Raw genomic sequence first — 23759 nt, 5'->3', positions numbered from 1 at the left:
TTCAGCTCAAAAGAAATGGGAAGCATTCAAGAAGGAAATTCCGGACACAAAGAGAAAGAATCGCAACAAGGAAGAAAAATCCAAATTGTCCAAAGAAACTAATGTATGCGCAGAGAAATCACAAAAGACTTAAATTTTTAACAAAATTGTACAGAAGATAGAAATAAGAGGAGCTTAAAGAAGATTAAGATAAAACTGTGATGGTAAGAATATTTGTCAGGAGTCCTAAAACTTATAATGAGTCAAGCTGGCAAGGAAAACTAAGCACAACAAAATGAAGTTAAAATTGGAGAAAAAGGAGAATCAGGCAATCCTAGAGCCATTGATTATTCCTGAGCACAGGTGGAACCATTGTACCTGATACAGTCATTTAGGTTAAAGCACAGATAATATTTTTACTAAACTTATTAAATCTTCAGCTCTTGAAAAATGGTGGCATTTTAGAAATTTGAGAAGCACAAGGTTATCATCAATATGCCAATAAAGCTCTAAAAATGCATAATAACAAATAATAATGAGAACCAAATATAAGCACCTAGAAACTTCTCCATTTTACTCCAAAATTACATAGAAAAAAATAATTGGAATTCTGCAAAAACTCTTAAGGGAAACAAGTTAGGGTAGACAGCAACTTGGACTCACAGCAAGAGGTAAGCATAGAACAATATACGGCAAAAATTATATCTTCACGTTCTTCAGCTGAAAAGGCTATAGCAGTCACTAGCCTGGGAATCACACCAATAGGCACTGTGTCCAGCCTAACATTCAGTTATTCTATGCCTAATAGAAAGCCTAGCCAGATAGTCATGAATTATAGTAGGAAACAAAGTAAGACCAGTGACTAGGCAGAATAATGCTCTCTATCACATGCCTAAGATAGAGCAGAGACACAAGGGTAGAAAACTCTATAATAGTTCCTGGGAAGTAAATTACTTGGGATCTTGCAGGAATTTTGCTAATAATTCAACCAATATTTATTTATGATCTCTTAGGGTTACAGTAATAGTTGTCACTAATTCTAGGCTTAGCAATATACAAAGAAGATTTTAAAAAGGAATCAAGACAACAACATACAAAAGTTGAGTTGCTGGGAGAATGTCATCAAGCCATAAATTGCTATAAAACGGAAAAAAATAACACTGTTAGCTATCATATTCTTGGTCAAGCAAGGTCTATACTTACCATCAAAGTTTATGAGAAGGAGCAGATTGTGACTGAAATATAAATCCACAAACCATAAATGAAGGCTGTTGATATGAGCAAGTAGAAGAAAATGCCAAACACAGTAAACAAATAAAAATAACTAGGACTGAGAGAATGCCAAAACACCAATTGAGAAGAAAAAAAGAGCAACTCTATAACAAGCCCGAATAAAAGTTTAAAGAGAATGTCCTTGAAACAAGAATGACAAGATCATCCAGAAGGAAATGAATTAAGAAATTAAAAATATATCTTTAAAAGAAATACTAACTAGGAGGAAAGACAGACAAGAAGAACTAATAACTGAGAACATTTAGTATTATAATTTATTCAAAAATGAGATGTCTGAAATTAAGAATAAGTCAAAAAAAGCAATGACTGAGACAAATATTAAAACAAAATCAAGTGTCTTTTTTTAACAGAGAAAAATGTAAAATATATTCTTTCAAAAAACAGTGTTGTAGTTTACAGGTCAAGGAAAGGAAAAATAAGAATCATCAAACTAGGTTATAGCCATGACCAAAAAAAATAAAGCTTAAATATCATATTTCAAAACATCATTAACAAAATTTGAACATTAAAAGAAGAGGACAAAGTTAAAACAGAAATAGTCCTCTGGTTACCTCCTGAGGTAAATAACAAAACAAAAAATTCTAAGGAATCACAGAGCAAAAACTTAAAGCTTTTAGATTTAATAAAAGCCTCCAAATGAAAACAAAGAATTCAAGTGCAAAGTTACTATATTATGAAAGACTTGATACATACTTATTTTTTAAAAGGTAAAATTTGGAATGGCTTACTCCAAAGCCCAAAAATAAATAAATAAATAACTGACATTGAAGAATCCTTTATTTGCTAAAACTAAATGTAATCATACAGGGGAAAATGGATTTTTAAAGAAATAGATGGCTGCCTGATAAGGTCAGGAATGAGTAGAAATTTTGAAGTACAAATGGAGTCAGAAGAAATTTAGAAAAATAAAGATGTGATCATTGGAGGGTTTAATACAGCAATGAACTGTGCTATAAGAAGGGAAGAATAAACACATATTTTTTTTAAAAGTTAAAAGATAAACAGCGACTCAGGGAATCACTATGCTCTTTTTAATGGCCTTAGGACAAGAAAGAAATTAAAAGGAAATGTACATTCAATGAAAGACAGAAGTAAAATGAAGTAAAAAATCACTATGTTATTAATAGAGGTATGTGAGATGAAGAATATAAAAAACCATGGAGGATTAAGGCAGAAAGGCATGGACATAAGAAATTCCATTTTGTTTTGAACCAGACAATGTAAGGTTGAATATGCTTATATAAATTTTCAGATGGAGAGGGGAGAGGAACAGGGGAGAAAGACAGAACAGAAGGGAAGGAGAAAAAGAGAGAGGAAGGGAGAGAATTTGATACAGAGCTACATTGCACTCAACAAAGAAGTGGAAGAGGGGGATTTAGAGGAAGGGTACAATACTTGAAGGAATTTCAAACAAAACAAATTCTGTCATAACAAAATGAAGAGTGAGATGTGAAAGTAAAGAAAGTAGAAAAAAAGTCAAGGAGTAGAAAAAAAGTAGCAATTAAGTAGAAAAGATCACTGATTCTAAATGACTATTCTAAAGCGAACTCCTCTTTCACCTCTTCTTTTTTTTAAGGAGGGCCAAGAACAAGAAGATTGAAATTATAAGAGGACAGGATAGATTATATAATTAACATCTGTAGCTATGAAATTGGATGTTACAAACATCCATAAAATAGAAATTTAGTAGAATGGAACAGAACATAGAATATAAGAAGTTATTTTTTACAAGAAATATACTTGAAACATAGATTCATACAGAATTAAAATAAGAAGCTAGAGTAAATATATCATGCTTCCTGTGAACTACCAAAAAAACAAAGATATCAATCATCATTTCAAATAAGCCAGCAGTAAAATAGACTAGATAAAAAGAGACAGCAAGGAAATAAGGTTGTTTGAAAAAGCAACAAAGAAATATTCACTGAATGGCCTAGTATTGAAATACTTAAAGACAAATCTTCTGTGATTGGAAGAAAATATATAGTAAAACCAATAATAATAATAATAATTGAAATAAAATTAATAGTTTGTATTATAGATATAGATATATATGTATGTATATGTTTCTTTCAAGTGTGGAAAAAATTAGCAAAAATATAAACAAGACAGAGTCAAAAACTTTAATAATACTTTTGGAAATTCAGATAAGATACAATATTTATGACTATGAAATAGGAACAGAAAGGAGCTTAGCTACTTCTCACCTGAACACAAAAGATTTTTTTCCAAAAATTTACCATTATTTTAGAGATATAAACTTCTCAAAATATAGAAAAGCAGAAATATTAACTACATCTTTACTGACCAAAAGCAATACATTTATATTTAATTAAGGGTCTTGGAAGAAAAATTAAAATTAATTGAAGACTAATGCATTGATGATGTAAAGAACAAATCATAGAAAACATAGGACCTGATATCAAAGAAAATGAAAACAATGAGACAAGACACCAACACTTTTGGGATATGCATAAAGCATCCCTAAGGAAAAGTATATTCATTTCTACACATATTCATAAATAAAAGAGAAGAAAAACATATTGGTAAGTTGAGAGTGCTACTAAAAATACTCTAGAAAAAGAAACAAGGAAAAAGAAAAGCAAACAAAAACCTAACAAAATAAGGTTAAAATTAAAAGAGATTAATAATATTGAATGAAAAAGATCATTGAACTGATAAATAAAGCTATGATCTGTTTCTCTGAAGATAAAAATGAAATAACCAATTAACAAGTCTTATTAGAATATAAAGAGAAAAAACAATTTTATTAAAATAGGAAAATAACTATCTAATCTCACATAAAATTATTTGGAAAAAACAGGAAAATATTCTTCCAAATTATTAACATATAAATATGATCTTGATACTTAATACAGGGAGACACAATTCATAGAAAGAAAGCTATTTACTAATATCCGTAATAAACATTTATTTTAAAATACAAATAGCTAAATTAAGTTAAATAACTGATGAGATATTAATTTATTAGTAAGTCATGAGAACATAACAAAATAGTATAATAATGGCAAAATTATTTATTCAATGTTTTAAAAATCAAAATGCCAAAGATTAAAGCAAAAGAAAAAAGTAATTACACATTTTATACACAGTAACAAAAGAAACAAAAAGGTCAAGAACATCAAGGGAAATTACCTTTAAAATTAGAAAGAAAGGAAGATAAGAGCAACAATTTTCAAACCATACTATGAAGTAGTTATCCTTAAAACTTAATTTTGAGAGAGATCAAGCATATGGAAATAAATAAATCTAGCTGTATGGGGTTTGATATGTACAAAGGTTCTTACTCTTGAAGTAAGGACTTACTATGTAGCAAAATTGTTGGAAGAAGTAGAAATCAGTTTCACAGAAGTTTGTTATAAAGTATCTTAACTATATACCAATTAAGCTCCAAAAGGATGCATGACTTGGATCTAAAACTTTACATTATAAATTAGAGGAGCAAAGATGAAAATTTATATTACAACCATAGATTAAAGAAGTATTCTTGAATGACTAAATAAAGGATGGAGATTATAGAAGAGGAAATGGATACTTTTTGATCACATGAAAAATTATGGTTTTGAGTAAAACCAAAGCAGTTAAAATAATAAGGAAATAAGGCAGGTAGAAAATGTTTGCAGTACATTTCTGTGACAAATGTCTCATATCCAAGATAATTAAGTAACAGATTCAAATTTATAAGAATAAGCAATTCCTCAAAAGGTAAAAGGTCAAAAAATATGAATTGGTAATTTTCAAAGGAAGAAATCCAAAATATCAACAGCCATATGAACAATTTCTCCAAGTGATTAATTAGAGAAATGAAAATTAAAACATTGCTTCACATAAATCAGGTTAGCAAAGTTGACAAGAAATGAAAAATTACAAATATCAGAGGACCTGTTAGGGAAAAATAGCTTTAAAGTGCTGTTGGGGGAGATGTGAATTTGTTTATAAATGTATAAAGTAATTTGGAACTATGCTGAAAAGCCATTAAAAGAAGGATAGGTTCCAGGGGATAGTGAGATAAAAGCCCTGCTGTTTCTGTTCTAGCATGATCAAAATTGGAATAATGTATTCATTTCTGAGAGCCAGTTATTGATAAAGTTGAGAACATCCACAGAAAGGCATTCTGAGAATTATGAGTGTTCATGGCATGGAATGGCTAATTGAAGGAACTAGAGGGAACATGACATATCCTCAAATACTTGATATTTTCCATCTTTTTTCCTCCTCTCTCTCTCATTATCTGGCTTCTTCATTGATAATAGTTCTTTTAAGGCTCAATTCTGAAAACTGTTTCAATTTCCTTCCTTTTGGGAAGTTTTTAGGAGCCTCAGACCTCACCCCAGATGGCTTCTATAGAGATAGAACTGGCTATTCTAGAATGTTTGTCCCCTTTTTTGTCAGGCCAGCTGAATATTGTTATCATAAAGTACCTATTGTATTAATAACAGCAAGCTTCAGAATGATGGGGTAAAGACAGGAATGGTGATGTGCAAAAATGTTTGTGGCAGCTCTTTTTGTAGTGACAAGAAACTGGGAGCTGAGTGGATGTCCATTAATTGCAGAATGGCTGAATAAATTGTGGAATATGAATGCTATGGAATATCTGTAAGAAATTACCAACAAAATGATTTCTGCAAGATCTGGAGAGACTTACATGAACTGATGCAGAGTAAAGTGAGAAGAACCAGGAGAACATTCTACACAGTAACAAGAAGATTATATAAAGATTAATTCTGATGGACGTGGCTCTTCTCAACAATGGGATGATTGAGACCAGTTACAATAATCTTGTGATAATGATAGCCATCTATACCCAGAGAGAGGACTATGGGAACTGAGTGTGGATCACAATATCGCATTTTCACTTCTTTTATTGTTGTTTGCCTGCATTTTATTTTCTCTCATTGTTTTCCTTTTTGATATGATTGTTCTTGTCTAGCAAAATAACTGTATAATTATGTATGCCTTTATTGTATTTACATATATTTTACTATGTTCAATATATTGGATTACTTCCCATTTAAGGGAGGGGGTTGGAGAAAAAAGGGGAAACTGGAACACAAGGATTTGCAAGGGTCAATGGTAAAAAATTATATTTACATATGTTTTGCAAATAAAAAGCTTCAATTAAAAAAAGGAGTTGTGGGAAGAGGAACAACTGGAAGAGATTATAATAACAAGGAAATTGTTGAGTATCTAGATGTTAGGGTATAAAAACATGAATTGGGTTTTGCTGTTCCCCCCAAAGCACAGGAATTGGCATGAAAGGGATTGCTGAGTGAGCTTTAGAGATTAGAGATTAGCCTTCTGTATGTTAATTCATCACAGTATTACATTATTGAGGTTCTTATGTCTTGGGCTGCTTAAGCTGTAAAATTGCCTTCCATGTTGGATGCAATGCTTATTTTAGGCAGTTTTGCAAGTTTCAGAGAATCAGATAAAATATTTAACTCTCCTTCTTATTGGTTAAATTGTCTGCAAGTATCTGAAAGATGCTTTGTGAAATAAAGATAATATTCATGTTTTTCTTTTTCAGATGATTTTTCTTACACAACATGATAATTTTGGAAATATGTTTAGAATAATCACACATGTTTAACATATATTGGATTACTTGCTAAGAATGGGGTGGGGGAAAGGAAGGGGAAAAAATTTAACACAAGGTTTTGCAAAGGTGAATGTTGAAAACTATGCATATATTTTGAAATTTAAAAGCTTTAAAAATAAAACGTGCTACTGGTAAAAACAAAACAAAAAAACAAAACAAGGATCATATTCATACTTTTGGATCACAAATAAAAAAGTAGAAGTAATAAGTAGCTAAAATAATATATGCAAAACACTTAGAACATGCTATATTGGTGGTAGTGTTGAAGCTGTTGTTACTGTTGTCAATCACAACTAACTCTATATAATCTTATTAAGTTTTCCTTACAAATATACTGGAGTAGTTTGGATTTCTTTCTCCAGATCATTTGACAGATGAGGAAATTTAATGAAACTGGGATAAGTGACTTATCCAGAGTCACACAGCTAGTGTCCAAGACCAGATCTGAAGCAGGGGCTTTTTGACTCCAGGTCCAGAGCTCTATCTATTAACACCCCCCGCAGGTGTCCCACTATAACATATAATAGAAACTTTAATTCTTGTTCTCCTCCTCAATTATATGACTCCTAAAATAAAATGATCTTCCTCAGAAGGAAGTTTTTCCCTTCTTTTATTGGGAGTCTTGAAGGAAAAGTTAAATAATCTTTTATTTTTTTAGATTATATATTTAGGTTATTTTTCAGGAATGGGTTGGGCTAAATCACTGCTGAGATCTCCTCCAACTCTTAAATTCCACAATTGGACAAGAGTACCCAATTTTGCATCAAAAATAGTTGATTCAATTTATCATCTGTGTTCCTGTTCCTTAGTACAGTGAGCAGGATTCTACTATTGTTCAACTTTATTCTCAAAGCTAATGCTATCTATCATGGGATGGGTCAGTCTGGTACTAACACTGTCCAACAATTTTTCTTTCCACCGAGCTTTTGGATTATGGTTTGAAAGTAAGTCTGTACTCGTGCTGATGGATGGCCCTTTCACTCTCAATTCTAGGTCCTTGATATGATTTAAAAAAAACCTCCTGAAAGGATGATTATATCAATCTCTTTATTTAAACTTTAAACTTTAACTGAATTGAAGCTTGCCAGTGATGGCCTGATGAATACTAAACAGCATGATCACCATAACATCACCTATAACTCCATCTTCCCTTTTTGGAGCAATTGAGCTTCCGATCTTGCTTTGGCACAAGTCCACACTAGCTTGCATGTTGAAGCATTTTCTCTGTTTCTTGAACACAGCCTTCCACAGTATTCTCCCATCTTAACTTTTCCTCTATACCAAATATTTAGTTTTCTTGCACTTATGTTTAATGTCAGCAACCCTCAATTTTCTTCTGTACACTTGTAGAGTTCCCTCATACATGGGTCACTGAACCATGATCATTAGATAACTCCAGGAACGATCATTTCTGTTCATTTAACACCCGCCAGGTGCATGAAACTGAGCCAGGAGCTTGGCAAGGAATTTAACCTCACTGGGTCAGGTATCCAGGTGGACACAAGGCAAAAAGGATAAATATTAATTACAACTGAACTTTAAAGTAAATTCTGTGTGATTACATGTCCTTTCTTGGCTGGACAATCTTTCTATCTGCAGATGCTCATTTATGTTCATTGTTATTGTAAGTAATAATCAACAGAAATCAAGGAAATTTAAGTACGATTATCAGGAGAGTTCAAAACCGTAACTTCTGATATGTTCTTTAATTACAACAAGGGACAAAGACAAATGAATTAGCTAGTTATTGGAGAACTGATAACATTCCCCAGTTTTCTTCATAATCTAAAAAAAATGAAGTAATTTACCTAATAATTTAATTCTGAACTCTTATTCCTAAAGTCATCAACTACCTCCACAAAAAGTATGTTGCTAGGTGAAACAATAATACAAGGGTCATATGTTATCATAGGAAAAATATTAAGAATGGATGAACTTTGCAATGATATTACAGTGAGAATATAATAATTCTATGATGCACTTCATTTATAATATGACATTATTTTAAAACATTGGAAAAAACAATGTTTTGTTAAGTTGTAAATTTGTTAAGTGGTACCAATCAACATTTCGGTCATTTTAAGTGCTTAGTATGTGCCTAACACATACTGCATTGTGAATACAAAGATAAAAGTGAAATTGTTTTTATCCTAGTAGACCTTATGATCTGGCTGGGGATATAACATTTAGGCACACATAGGACACATGGCAGGCAGAGAAAGAGAAAAAGACAGATAGAAAAGAGAAATAGGAATAAATAATAGGTGTAGAAAGTTAGATAATTATATTCTGATAAATTGGTAAAATTGATTTACCTTGAAAAAAATGATAAAAGGTACTATTCAGGGAGGAGAAGCCACCAGCATATGGGAATATTGGGAAATGATTTCTGTTGAATAGGAGTAATTAACATGAGATATATGGATGTTATGGATAGATTTCAGGGGGCAAATGAAATTGGTAAGAAAAAAGAACTATGCATTTTTATTTTCATTAGTTTCACAAGTCATTTTTCAAAGAAGGACTTCTATTATAGATTTCACCAGACTACAAAAAAGATCCATAATAACAACAAAAATTAAGAATCTTTCATGTGAAAAAATAAAAGTAAAAAGAAGTGAACATATCATGTGTGGATTTACATTCAGTTTTCTTAAATTATTTTGCTAGATATAGATGGTATTTTCTGTGCAAAATCAATTGGCATTGCTTTGGATCACTGAACGACTGAGAGCTTTTCATAGTTGATCATCAAATACTATTGCTGTTGTTGCATCCAATGTATTCCTGGTTCTGCTTGTTTCACTCAGCATCAGTTTGTGTAAATCTTTTCAAGACTTTTTAAAACCAGGTCATTAATAATTTTTTATAGAACAATAATATTCTGTTATCTTCATGTACCACAACTTATTCAGCCATTTCCTAGTTGATGGGCATCCACTCCTTTTTCAATTCTTTGTTATCACAAAAAGAACTGCTACAAACATTTTTGCACATGTGGGTCTTTTTCCCTCCTTTATGATTTTCTTGGGATACGGATCCAGTAATGGCACTGCTAAGTCAAAGGGTATGCATAGTTTTATAGAACTTTGCTTTCCAGAATGGTTGGATCATTTCATAACTCCACTAATAATGCATTAGTCTCCCAGTTTTCCCACATCTTCTCCAACATTTATTATTCTTTTCCTGTTATTTTAGTCAACCTGAGATATGTGAGGTGATACCTCAGAATTGTTTTAATTTCCATTTCTCTAATCAATAGTGATCTAGAGAATTTTTTTATTTAACTATAGATGGCTTTAATTTTGTCATCTGAAAATTGTCTATTCATATCTTTTGATTATTTATCAATGACTTGTATTCTTATAAATCTGACAATTCTTTATGAGACTTTATCAGCAATACAGTCTGTAAAGATTCTTTCTCAGCTTTCTACTTTCCTTTGAATCTTATTTGTTGGTTTTGTTTGTGTAAAAAAAATTTAATTTAATGTAATCCAAGTTATCCATTTTGCCTTTCAAAATGTTCTCTAGTTCTTCTTTGGTCATAAATCCTTCCCTTCTCCAAAAATCTGATAGGTAAATTATTCATTGTTCTCCTAATTTGTTTATGGTATCATCCTTTATGCCCAAAGCATATACCCATTTTGAGCTTATTTTCGTATAAGTGTGAGATGTAGGTTTTTGCCGAGTTTCTGACATATTATTTTCTAGTTTTCCTAGCATTTTTGTCAAATATTCCATTATGATTTCAGAAACTGGAGTTCAGGCGGTTATCAAATACTAGATTGTTATAGGCCTTGACTATTATATTGTGTTTATCTAATGTATTCTACCAATCCACTACCAAATGGTATTGATGTCCCCTGCTTTATAATTTAGTTTTTGGTTGGTTCTGCTAAGTCACCATCCTTTGCTCTCTTTAATTACCTTGATCTTTTTGACTTTTTTTTCTTCAAGATGGATTTTATTATTTTTCTAATTCTCTACAATAATACTTTGGCAGTTTAATTGGTAAGGCACTAAAAAAGTAGAATAATTTAGGCAGAATTGTCATTTTTATTATATTAGCTCAGTCTAACAAGCAATTGATATTTTTCCATTTTCCACTTGTTTAGATCTGATTTTATTAGTGTGAGAAGTATTTTGTAATTATGTTTCTTAGCTTTTGGGTTTGTCTTGGCAGGTAAAACCCCAAGTATTTTATTTTGTCTACAATAATTTTAAATGGAATTTCTCCCTTTATCTCTTCCTGGTGGCCTATGTCAGTAATATGTAGAAATGCTGAAGATTTGTGAGAATATATTTTATATTCTGCAACTTTGCTAAAGCTGTGAATGGTTTTGAGGCTTTTGGATGATTTTCTAGGATACTCCAAGTATATCATGATATCATCTGCAAAGAGTGATGACTTTATTTCCTCATTTCCTATTCTAATTCCTTTATTTATTTTTTCTTTTCTTATTGATAAAGCCAACATTTCTAGTACAATGTTACATTACAGTAGTGAAAAGGGCATTATTATTTCAACCCCTGATCTTATTGGGAATGCAGCCAGCTTCTCTATTACAAATGCTTGCTGTAGGTTTTAGATAGATACTAGTACTATTTATTATTTTAAGGAAAGCATCCTTTATCCTTATGATCTCTAGTGTTTTTTAATAGCTATAGGTGCTATATTTTGTCAAATGCTTTTTCGGCACCTATTGAGATTATCATCTGATTTCTATTGATTTTGTTACTGATATGGCCAATTATGGTAATACTTTTCCTGATATTGAACCAGCCCTCCATTTCTGGCATAAATTCCACTTGGTCATATCATGTTATCCTGCGGATAAGTTGCTGTAATCTCTTTGCTAACATTTTATTTAAAATATCTGCATCAATATTCCTTAGGGAGACAGATTTGTTATTTCCTTTCTCTGTTTTGGCTCTTTGTGGTTTAGGTATCAGTGCCATATTTGCGTCATAGAAGGAATTTGGCAGTACTCTTTCTTTAACTATTTTCCAAATAGTTTACATAGTATTGCAATTAATTGTTCTTTAAATGTTTGATAATATTCATTTGTGAATCCATCTGCCCCTGGACATTTTTTCTTAGGGATCTCATTATGATTTGTTCATTTTCTTTTTCTAAAATGGAACTAGTTAAGCATCATATGTAATGGGGAAAAACTGGAACCATTCCCAGTAAGATCAGAAGTGTAACAAGGTTGCCCACTATCACCATTATTATCCAATACCATATTAGAAATGCTAGTCTCAGCAATAAGAATTGAGAAAGAGATTAAAGGAATTAGAGTAGGTAATGAGGACACCAAATTATCACTCTTTGCAGATAAGATGGTATATTTAGAGAACTCCAGAGATTCTACTGAAAAGCTATTAGAAATAATTCACAACTTTAGCAAAGTTGCAGGATACAAAATAAATCCACATAAATCCTCAGCATTTTTATACATCACCAACAAACTCCAACAACAAGAGATACAAAGAGAAATTCCATTCAAAATAATTGTCAATAGCATAAAATATTTGGGAATCTATCTACCAAAGGAAAGTCAGGAATTACATGAGCAAAATTACAAAACACTTTCCACACAAATGAAGTCAGATTTAAATAATTGGAAAAATATTAAGTATTCTTGGATAGGCTGAGTGAATATGATAAAGATGACGATACTCCCTAAACTAATCTATTTATATAGTGCTATACCAATCAGACTCCCAAGAATCTATTTTAATGACCTAGAAAAAATAAAAACAAAATTCATATGGAAGAATAAAAGGTCAAGAATTTCAAGGGAATTAATAAAAAAAAATCAAATGAGAGTGGCCTAGCTGTACCTGATCTAAAAGTATATTATAAAGCAGCAGTCACCAAACCATTTGGTATTGGCTAAGAAATAGATTAGTTGATCAGTGGAATACGTTAGGTTCATAGAACAAAACAGTCAATAACTATAGCAATCTAGTGTTTGACAAAACCAAAGATACCAACTTTTGGATAAGAATTCATTAAATGACAAAAACTGCTGGGAAAATTGGAAATTAGTATGGCAGAAACTAGGCATGGACCCACACTTAACACCATACACCAAGATAAGATCAAAATGGGTCCATGATTTAGGCATAAAGAACAAGATTATAAATAAATTAGAGGAACATAGGATAGTTTAAGTCTCAGACTTGTGGAGGAGAAAGGAATTTGTGACCAAAGAAGAACTAGAGATCATTATTGATCACAAAATAGAAAATTTTGATTATATCTAATTGAAAAGTTTTTATACAAACAAAACTAATGCAAACAAGATTAGAAGGGAAGCAACAAACTGGGAAAACATTTTTACAGTTAAAGGTTATGATAAAGGCCTCATTTCCAAAATATATATAGAACTGACTCTAATTTATAAGATAAAGCCTTTCTCCAAGTGATCAAAGAATATGAACAATTTTCAGATGATGAAATTGAAACTATTTCAACTCATAGGAAAAGGTGTTCCAAATCACTATTGATTAGAGAAATGCAAATTAAGACAACTCTGAGATACTACTACACACCTGTCAGATTGTCTAAGATGACAGAAAAATATAATGATAAATGTTGGAGGGGATGCGGGAAAACGCTGATGGTTGGTGGAGTTGTGAACAAATTCAACCATTCTGGAGAGCAATCTGGAATTATGCCCAAAAAGTTATCAAACTGTGCATACCTTTTGATCCAGCAGTGCTACTACTGAGCTTATATCCCAAAGAGATACTAAAGAAGGGAAAGGGACCTATATGTGCCAAAATATTTGTGACAGCCCCTTTTGTAGTGGCTAGAAACTAGAAAATAAATGAATGCCTATCAATTGGAGAATGGTTATATGAATTATATATAAATAATGTAGTTTATAATTTTTTTGGTAAATATTAATCCATTTCAGTTAGATTGTCAGATTTCCTGCTTTACAGTTCGCACCCTTTTTATTTTTGATGCTGGTGATTTGGTTTTTTTCTTTGCTTTTTCTGATTAAATTAACCAAAGATTCATCTATTTAATTACTTTTTTTCATAAAACCAAGTCTTAATTTCCTTTATTAATTCAATAGATTTCTTAGTTTCAGTTTTACTAATCTATCTTTTGAGTTTCAGAATTTTTAATTTGGTATTTAATTGGGGGCTTCAAGTTTGTTCTTTTTCTAGCTTTTTAGTTGCACACCTAATTCACTGATTTCTTCTTTATTTTATTCATGTAACTACTTAGAATTATAAAATTTTTCCTAAGAACTGTTTTGTCTGCATCCCATAAGTTTTGGTATATTGTCTCATTATTGTCACTCTCTTGGATGAGATTATGGATTGTTTCTATTATTTATTGTTTGACCTACTCATTCTTTAGAATTAGATTATTTTATATTTTATTGGTTTTTAGTTTATCTTTCCTTAGAAGTTTATTGAATATAATTTTTATTTCATTGTGGTCTAAAAAGGCAGCATTTATTATTTCTGCCTTTTTCTATTTAATTGTGAGGATTTCATATCCTAAAACATGGTCAATTTTTTCTGAAGGTGCCATGTACTGCTGAGAAAACGGTGTATTACTTTCAGTCCCTGTTCAATTTTCTCCAGAGGTCTATCATAATTAGGTTTTCTAGTATACTATTAAGTTTCCTAGTTTTTTCTTGTTTATTTTATGGTTAGATTTGTCTTATTCTGTGAGAGGAAGGTTGAGGTCCCCCACTAGAATAGTTTTGTTGCCTATTACTTTCTGTAACTGGCTTAAAATCTTCTGTAGGAATTTGGATGCTCTACCACTTTTAGTGTTACACTAATTTAGTATTTATACACATTTAGTATTGTTATTCTTTATTGTTTAGGATACCCTTTCTTAGCAAATTGTACTTTCCTTCCTTATCTTTTTTAAAAAGATCTATTTTTACTTTTGCTTTGACCTATATCCAGAAACATTAAATGTAGAAAAATATGACTGAAAGTATCCAAGCTTTTTTATGTTATAAAACAACAACAAAACAATAAAGCAAGTGCTTCAACAGGTTTTTATCTGGTCACAGTGAAAAAAAAGAAAGAAATGAGATAGCCATTAATTCAGATGCATACACCAATGCCAAGAATATGAATAATAAAATGAGCAAGAGACATTATTAAAAAATAAAATAGAATCTTTTATCTAAGTGTTGCTTAAATTGGGTAAGAAAGGAACCTAGGAAATCCTAAAAGGTAGAGAGTAATAAGAAGTACATTCCCTGTAAAAGTGGCTTGGTTTTGTTGGAGAAAGCCAGTTACTAAATTTTCAGCTTGAGCAGTTATACTTTAGAAATTTGCAAACACTACAACCAGTTTGTTTAATTGTTTTCTTTATTGTCTATTGTTTTCTTGATTTTTTTTTGTATCTTGATTAAGAAAGTGAAGCAGGAAATGTTTACAATGCAGATTGAATAAACTTAAAATTGTGCCATAGATACTATTTTTATTTTTGGAGTTACATTCATTAAACACACTCCTGATGTGAAATATGGGAAACAGATCTTGAAAAAGGCAAGGAGTTACTAAATTGTGTATCTTATATGGAAAACAATAAGAAATCTGTTTTGGCTGGATTGTAGTGTGAACAAAAATAAATAAGGGTAATAAAGTTCAAAAGTTAGGCTGGGGGCAGGTTGTGATTGTCTTGAAATGGTAAGATTTATTCCCCTTTCTCTAGTGCTCTCAGTCATTTAATGTCTTTCCTTCATTTTGTCAGTTGCCTGCCACTTAAACATTCCTGTAAAGACAAGTTAAAAATGGCTGTCTTAAGGACTAGTAGAAAGTGTGTGAGTCTAGGCATTTGAAGATCTTCATTCAATTTCCAATTTTGTGACATCCTGCTTGTATGATCTTAGGCAAATCACTTACTTTCTTTGTTATTTCCCTTCAATCCTCACACACACCTTTAAAGCAGGACATTTGACTTGTTGAGGTCTAAGGTGCCTTCAGGAATGAAATTTAGTGAACCATTTTTAAAAAATCAATTCTTGCATGCCAGAGTGGAAAAAAGTACTAGATTTGGTATCTGAGTAATCAGATTAAATCTTGCCTCTGTCATTATTTGCAGGAATCTTTCCTTTACCTCTCTTGGACTCAGGTTCCTCAACTAGAAAATAGATTGTATATTTCTCAAGCAGGTACCTAGCATCTATCTGAGTCATAAATTGGCTGGAATCCACATTAGTGAAGAGACTTCTTCGTGTTGCTGAAATTACAAGTTCTCTATATTTAATGAATTTCAATTTTAAATTTTATGATTTCACTGGAGAAAGCTTGAAGAGTTTTAAATTGCAACTTAAATCTGCCAGAAGTCTTACTTCAAATTAAATTTCCTTAATGAGTCTATTTAAGTTAATAAAATTTGTTATTGTCCAAATGTAAAAGACTTCAGTTTAATCTCTCTTTAGAAACATTTGATGCCAAATTCTTTCTTTCAGCAAAGTCCCAAACTGCATATGTATTGATGAGTTTTTGGCTGTCCTCCAACACCCCCATTTTTAAGCATTGTGTGTGTAATGAGCCTATTGCTAAACTTTATAAGATCTGGGGTGTTTGCAAGCAAATCATATAGCAAACTGAGAAAATTGTGTTGTTTCTCCTAAAATTATACAGTCAGATATCTCAAAGAATGGGCAAAGAATCCCGAAGGTAAATGAGAGGGGGAGAATAAAAAGTTATTGTGACACTTAATCGGTTGAATTTCAAGTATATAAATGCAAATAACAGCAAAGCAAGTTTAATTGAACACACTGATGTTCTATGTTGCTTAATAATCGGTCATTTAACATTTTCTGAGAAGGTGACATTTATGGAGAGCACCAACCCTGTGCTCCTGTTGAAAGTCTTATTGATTGGGCTTTCCATCCTCTACTTTTCAATCAATGTTGGAATAGATTCTAGTGGGGAAACAGACATTAAGCCTACAGTTTTTGTATCACCAGCTCTTTGTCATAGATTCTTCCCTTCACATTGTCAAATTCTTGCTACCTAGACTGAGATTCAAGGACCCCACTTCTTTTGATCACCCTATATTAAATAATTATTTTTATAATTATATTAAATAAGAATTTTATATTATTTATATAAATATTTTATATTATTTTATTATATTTTATTATATTATTTTTATATAAATATTTTATATTATTTTATATTAAATAAGAATTTTCCTCACCTTGAAGTCATTGCTGATCTTCACTGAGGGGCCAATCAAGGAGCCTTGACAAACTTAGAATAAAAACCTTTTAATTCTCTATGCTGAATTTTGCCTCTGTTAGGGTGAAAGCCCAAATGAAGAATCTGCCTTTCAATAGCCCTATAAAAGACTTCTTACTTTTTTCATGATTTTTCCATTGTACGTCCTGCATTCCTCCAATTGTTTCAGCCCTTCCACTACAGTACCTCCACAGAGATTACCTGTTTACCTCTGATTGCCTCTCTGAGACTCAATGTTCCATACTTGAGCCACCTTTTCTTGTCCCCTCAAATACCTCAGCTCATTGCTAAGTGATAATTGATTCATTTGTGTGAATGATGTGTGAATGAGCATGGATGGTTTCATTGGTTGTTCTTTCCAGATAATATGTCAGTATTTTAGAAGGATTCTTTGGGGAAAACAATATCAATAGAAATGAGAAAGCAATAGATTTAGAGTTTTGGACCTTGGCATCAAATCCTGGCTTTTCCATCTACTACCTGTGTGACCCTAAACAAGTTATGAAACCTCTGTGGGGAAACCATATCTAGATAATTCCATGTATACTAATAAAAAATACAATGGCAGTACATACTCAGACACACATACACATGCATATAATCACACAAACCCCTATCTTTACACCTACATCTATAAAATGAGGGTCCTGGTATGGAAGACCCCTGAGGTCTTATTCAACTCTAAAATTATGATGTAATGACCTGAAAAATGAGACTTAGATGTCTAACTCTGCTATTATTCTATAATTCCACAGAAGTCACAACCTATTCAAGATTTAAGATCTGTGAAAAATATTTTATAAATAACCATTTTTACCAAACTAAAAAAAAGTTTAAAGAAGGAAATTGCAAGCCATTCCAGAATCTTTGCCAAGAAAACCCCAAATTGGATCACAAATAACTGAACATGACTAAAAAATAATGGGAAAATAACATGATTCCAAGGGTGGGAATTTTAAGTACCTCAACTAGAACATGAGGAATATATTTTTGGATAGGTAGAAGCATTCATTGACAAAACTGGGCTCAAATTACAGAATAATCAAATTTCAGAGATAGTCCAGCTGCTTAGTTTTAAATTTTACTCACTCCCAAGATGATAACAACAAATTTTGGTGTTTATTCTTAAGATTAGTTGGGAGTCTGCCATACAAATAAATGTAAGAAAGGGGAAAAGTACCAACTACAATGATTTACATTTTTTTTCCTGCATTACTCTCATCTGTAGTCATCAAGAAGTTGCTACATGCCTCAATTTTCCATTATAAAAAACCCCATTCTTTGGCAAAATTAATTCCTTACAATAAATTTGGTATTCAAGTTGCCTAAGGACAGGAATATTCTGTCTCTGAATACCCACATGAAATAACATCTCTAAGTCTCAAAGGAAAACTGAAACAAAAGAACAATTTTCTGTTAAGCCATCTTTATGAAACACAATTATAATTTGCTTTCTAACAAAGGGGTAATCCTCTATTTGTTAATGATTCCATTTCTATAGCGATACATAGGAAAAAGGAATTGTAATGCTTTTATAATTCTTGCTCACATAGCAAAATTTTTTTCCCTTGAATTTGTCTGAAATACAATGGACTTGCAAATGGGTTTGCCAGCCTTTACTAAAGAATTATGGGATTGATCTTGTAGACATCAATCCTAACTACAGAACTCTGCTTTCTGATGATTTGAGAAAAATCAATCACAACTCACTCTTTCTTACCCGGCATTCGCTGACACACTGTTACTTACAAATTTTAAAGTCTTTTTGTGGATATATCTTTGCACTGAAGTATTATTGCTACAATATATTGGTCATTTCAAGGAAATTATTATCTTAGCCAAAGCTAGTCTCTAGAATCTTCTTGAGGTTAAAAAGTAGAATTAAAGAGCCCAGCGCTGATGACAGAATTGTTTAGAAGTATAAAGAAAACATACAATAAAGAAAATGATTATAACTGTTAAGAATTTTTATCTCAATTAAACAATATATAGTATATAGCACTTTGAAGACTGGACTACAAAGCAAACTTAGCATGATACAAAAATTATGCCCCTAGAGTCAGGGGAGTTAGGCTTAAATTCCATATCTGATGCTATATGACCTTGGTCAAATAACAATTTCTTTAGCTCCATAGTTTTCTTAGCTACAAAATGAAGAGATTAGACTAAAAGGTCTATAAGGTCTCTTCCTATTCTAGATGCAGGACTTAAGGAAGATTGTTTATAAATGAGCATTTTTACCAATCTCCAAAAATAGGTTAATTTACATTTGAAATTACTATCAAGTCAAACTTTGCATTCTGTTTTTATGTATACCACACAGCATTATACAAAATGCATAACTCAGAAGTCCTCAGTCACAAAACTTTAATTAATAATACTCAAAATAATTATTCTCAATATGGATATTATTTTATTTTTTTAATTTTATTTATAATTTTTGACAGTATATATGATGAGTAATTTTTTTATAACATTATCTCTTGTATTCATTTTTCCAAATTATCCCCTCCCTCCCTCTACTCCCTCCCCTTGATGACAGGCAATCCCATATATTTTACATGTGTTACAATATAACCTAGATACAATATATGTGTGTAAATACCATTTTCTTGTTGCACATTAAGTATTAGATTCCGAAGGTATAAGTAATCTGGGTAGATGGACAGTAGTGCTAACAATTTACATTCACTTCCCAGTGTTCCTTCTCTGGGTGTAGTTGTTTCTGTCCATCTTTGATCAACTGGAAGTGAGTTGGATCTTCTTTATGTTGAAGATATCCACTTCCATCAGAATCCATCTTCATACAGCATTGAAGTGTATAGAGATCTTCTGGTTCTATTCATTTCACTCAGCATCAGTTTATGTAAGTCTCTCTAAGCCTCTCTGTACTCCTCCTGCTGGTCATTTCTTATAGAGCAATAATATCCCATAACCTTCATATACCATAATTTACCCAAACATTCTCCAATTGATGGACATCCATTCATCTTCCAGTTTCTAGCTACAACAAAAAGAGCTGCCACAAACATTTTGGCACATACAGGTCCCTTTCCGCTCTTTAGTATTTCTTTGGGATATAATCCTAATAACAGCAATGCTGGGTCAAAGGGTATGCACAGTTTGATAACTTTTTGGGCATAGTTCCAAATTGCTCTCCAGAATGGCTGGATTCTTTCACAACTCCACCAACAATGTATTAGTGTCCCAGTTTTCCCACATCCCCTCCAACATTCATCATTATTTGTTCCTGCCATCTTAGCCAATCTGACAGGTGTGTAGTGATATCTCAGAGTTGTCTTAATTTGCATTTCTCTGATCAGTAGTGATTTAGAACACTCTTTCATATGAGTGGATATAGTTTCAATTTCTTCACCTGAGAATTGTCTGTTCATATCCTTTGACCATTTATCAATTGGAGAATGGTTTGATTTCTTATAAATTAGGGTCAGTTCTCTATATATTTTGGAAATGAGACCTTTATCAGAACCTTTAACTGTAAAAATATTTTCACAATTTGTTACTTCCCTTCTAACCTTGTTTGCATTAGTATTGTTTGTACAGAAACTTTTTTAGTTTGATGTAATCAAAATCTTCTATTTTGTGATCAATAATGATCTCTAGTTCTCCTCTGGTCATAAATTCCTTCCTCCTCCACAGGTCTGAGAGGTAGATGATTCTCTGTTCCTCTAATCTATTTATTATCTCATTCTTTATGCCTAAATCATGGACCCATTTTGATCTTATCTTGGTATATGGTGTTAAGTGTGGATCCATATCTAATTTCTGCCATACTAATTTCCAGTTTTCCCAACAGGTTTTTTCCAAATAATGAATTTTTATCCCTAATGTTGGTATCTTTGGGTTTGTCAAAGACTAGATTGCTATAGATGTACCCTTTTTTGTCTTTTGTATCTAATCTGTTCCACTGATCTACCGTTCTATTTCTTAGCCAATACCAAATGGTTTTGGTGACTGCTGCTATATAATATAGCTTTTGATCAGGTACACCTAGACCACCTTCATCTGACTTTTTTTTTCATTAGTTCCCTTGCAATTCTCAACCTTTTATTCTTCCATATGAATTTTGTTGTTATTTTTTCTAGGTTATTAAAATAGTTTCTTGGGAGTCTGATTGGTATAGCACTAAATAAATAGATTAGTTTGGGGAGTATTGTCATCTTTATTATGTTCGCTCGGCCTATCCAAGAGCACTTAATGTCTTTCCAATTATTTACATCTGACTTTATTTTTGTGGCAAGTGTTTTGTAATTTTTCTCATATAATTCCTGACTATTATTTGGTAGAGGGATTCCCAAATATTTTATACTCTCAACATTTGTTTGGAATGGAATTTCTCTTTGTATATCTTGCTGTTGCATTTTGTTGGTGATAATATAAAAATGCTGAGGATTTATGTGGATTTTTTTGTATCCTGCAACTTTGCTAAAATTCTGAATTATTTCTAATAGCTTTTTAGCAGAGTCTTTGGGGTTCTCTAAGTATACCATCATGTCATCTGCAAAAAGTGATAATTTGATTTCCTCATATCCTACTCTAATTCCTTAAATCTCTTTCTCGGCTCTTATTGCCGAGGCTAGCGTTTCTAGTACTATATTGAATAGTAATGGTGATAATGGGCAACCTTGTTTCACTCCTGATCTTAATGAGAAAGGTTCCAGTTTATTTCTATTGCATATTATGCTTACAGACGGTCATAAATATATACTCCTGATTATTCTAAGGAAATAGTCCATTTATTTCTATACTCTCAAGCATTTTTAGTAGGAATGGATGTTGGATTTTATCAAATGGTTTTTCTGCATCTATTGAGATGATCATATGGTTTTTATTAATTTGATTATTAATATGGTCAATTATACTAATAGTTTTCCTAATATTAAACCAGCCCTGCATTCCTGGTATAAATCCCACTTGATCATAGTGTATTATCCTGGGGATGATTTTCTGAAGTCTTTTTGCTAATATCTTATTTAAGATTTTAACATCAATATTCATTGAGGAAATTGGTCTATAATTTTCTTTCTCAATTTTCGATCGACCTGGTTTAGGTATCAGTACCATGTCTGTGTCATAAAAGGAGTTTGGTCGGACTCCTTCATCCCCTATTTTTTCAAATAGTTTATATAACATTGGGGCTAATTGTTCTTTAAATGCTTGGTAGAATTCACATGTAAATCCATCTGGTCCTGGGGATTTTTTTCCTGGGAAGTTGATTAATAGCTTGTTCTATTTCTTTTTCTGAAATGGGACTATTTAAGCAATTTATTTCCTCCTCTGTTAATCTAGGAAGCCTATATTTTTGGAGGAAGTTATCCATTTCACTTAAGTTATCAAATTTATTGGCATAAAGTTGGGCAAAGTAACTCCTTATTTCTCTAATTTCCTCTTCATTGGTGAAAAGATCCCCCTTTTCATTTGTAAGACTAACAATTTCATTTTCCTCTTTCGTTTTCTGATCAGATTTACCAAAGGTTATCTATTTTATTGGCTTTTTCATAAAACCAACTCTTGGTTTTATTTATTAATTCAATAGTTTTTTTTTTTTACTTTCAATATTATTGATTTCTCCTTTTAATTTTAGTATTTCAAGTTTAGTTTTTGGTTGGGGGGTTTTAATTTGGTCTTTTTCTAGCTTTTTCAGTTGCAGGCCCAATTTATTAATCTTCTCTTTTTCTATTTTGTTCAAATAAGCCTCTAAAGATATAAAATTTCCTCTTATTACTGCTTTAGTTGCATCCCACAAATTTTGGTATGATGTCTCATCATTGTCATTATCTTGGGTGAAATTATTAATTGTTTCTATAATTTGCTGTTTCACCCATTCTTTAAGATGAGATTATTCAGTTTCCAATTACTTTTTGTTCTATTTACCCCTAACTTCTTACTGAATGTAGCTTTTATTGCATTGTGATCTGAGAAGAAGGCATTTATTATTTCTGCCTTCCTACATTTAATTTTGAGATCTTTATGTCCTAATATATGGTCAATTTTTGTATAGGACCCATGAATTCTGAGAAGAAAGTATATTCCTTTCTATCACCATTCAGTTTTCTCCAAAGGTCTATCATACCTAGTTTTTCTAATGTTCTATTTATTTTTTTAATTTCTTTCTTATTTGTTTTGTGGTTTGATTTGTCTAAATCTGAGAGTGCAAGGTTGAGATCTCCCACTATTATAGTTTTACTGTCTATTTCTTCTTGCAACTCTCTTAACTTTTCCTTTAGAAAGTTCTATGCTATACCACTTGGTGCATATATGTTTAGTATTGATATGGCTTCATTGTTTATGCTACCTTTTAGCAGGATATAGTTTCCTTTCTTATCTCTTTTAATTAGATCAATTTCTGCTTTTTTTGATCTGAGATAAGGATGGCTACCCTTGCTTTTTTGGCTTTACCTGAAGCATAATAGATTCTGCTTCAACCTTTTACCTTTACTCTGTATGTATCTCCCTGCTTTAAGTGTGTTTCCTGTAAACAACATATTATAGGATTCTGACTTTTGATCCAGTCTGCTATCTGTCTCCATTTGATGGGAGGGTTCATCCCATTCACATTAACAGTTAAAATTACTAATTCTGTATTTCCTGCCATCATA

At 31.7% G+C, this 23759-nt stretch overlaps 1 pseudogene; it reads right to left on the bottom strand.

Annotated features, from left to right (window-relative positions):
* LOC141543851 (small ribosomal subunit protein uS5 pseudogene) overlaps positions 1 to 18866 on the bottom strand; it is a 104183-nt pseudogene extending 85317 nt beyond the window's left edge.
* Positions 18867 to 23759: the final 4893 nt, after the last annotated feature.

Source organism: Sminthopsis crassicaudata, chromosome 5, assembly GCF_048593235.1.
Source record: "Sminthopsis crassicaudata isolate SCR6 chromosome 5, ASM4859323v1, whole genome shotgun sequence".
Classification (NCBI taxonomy): domain Eukaryota; kingdom Metazoa; phylum Chordata; class Mammalia; order Dasyuromorphia; family Dasyuridae; genus Sminthopsis; species Sminthopsis crassicaudata.
Note: the sequence above shows the minus strand (reverse complement) of the source record. Positions and strands in the feature narration are given on the sequence as shown.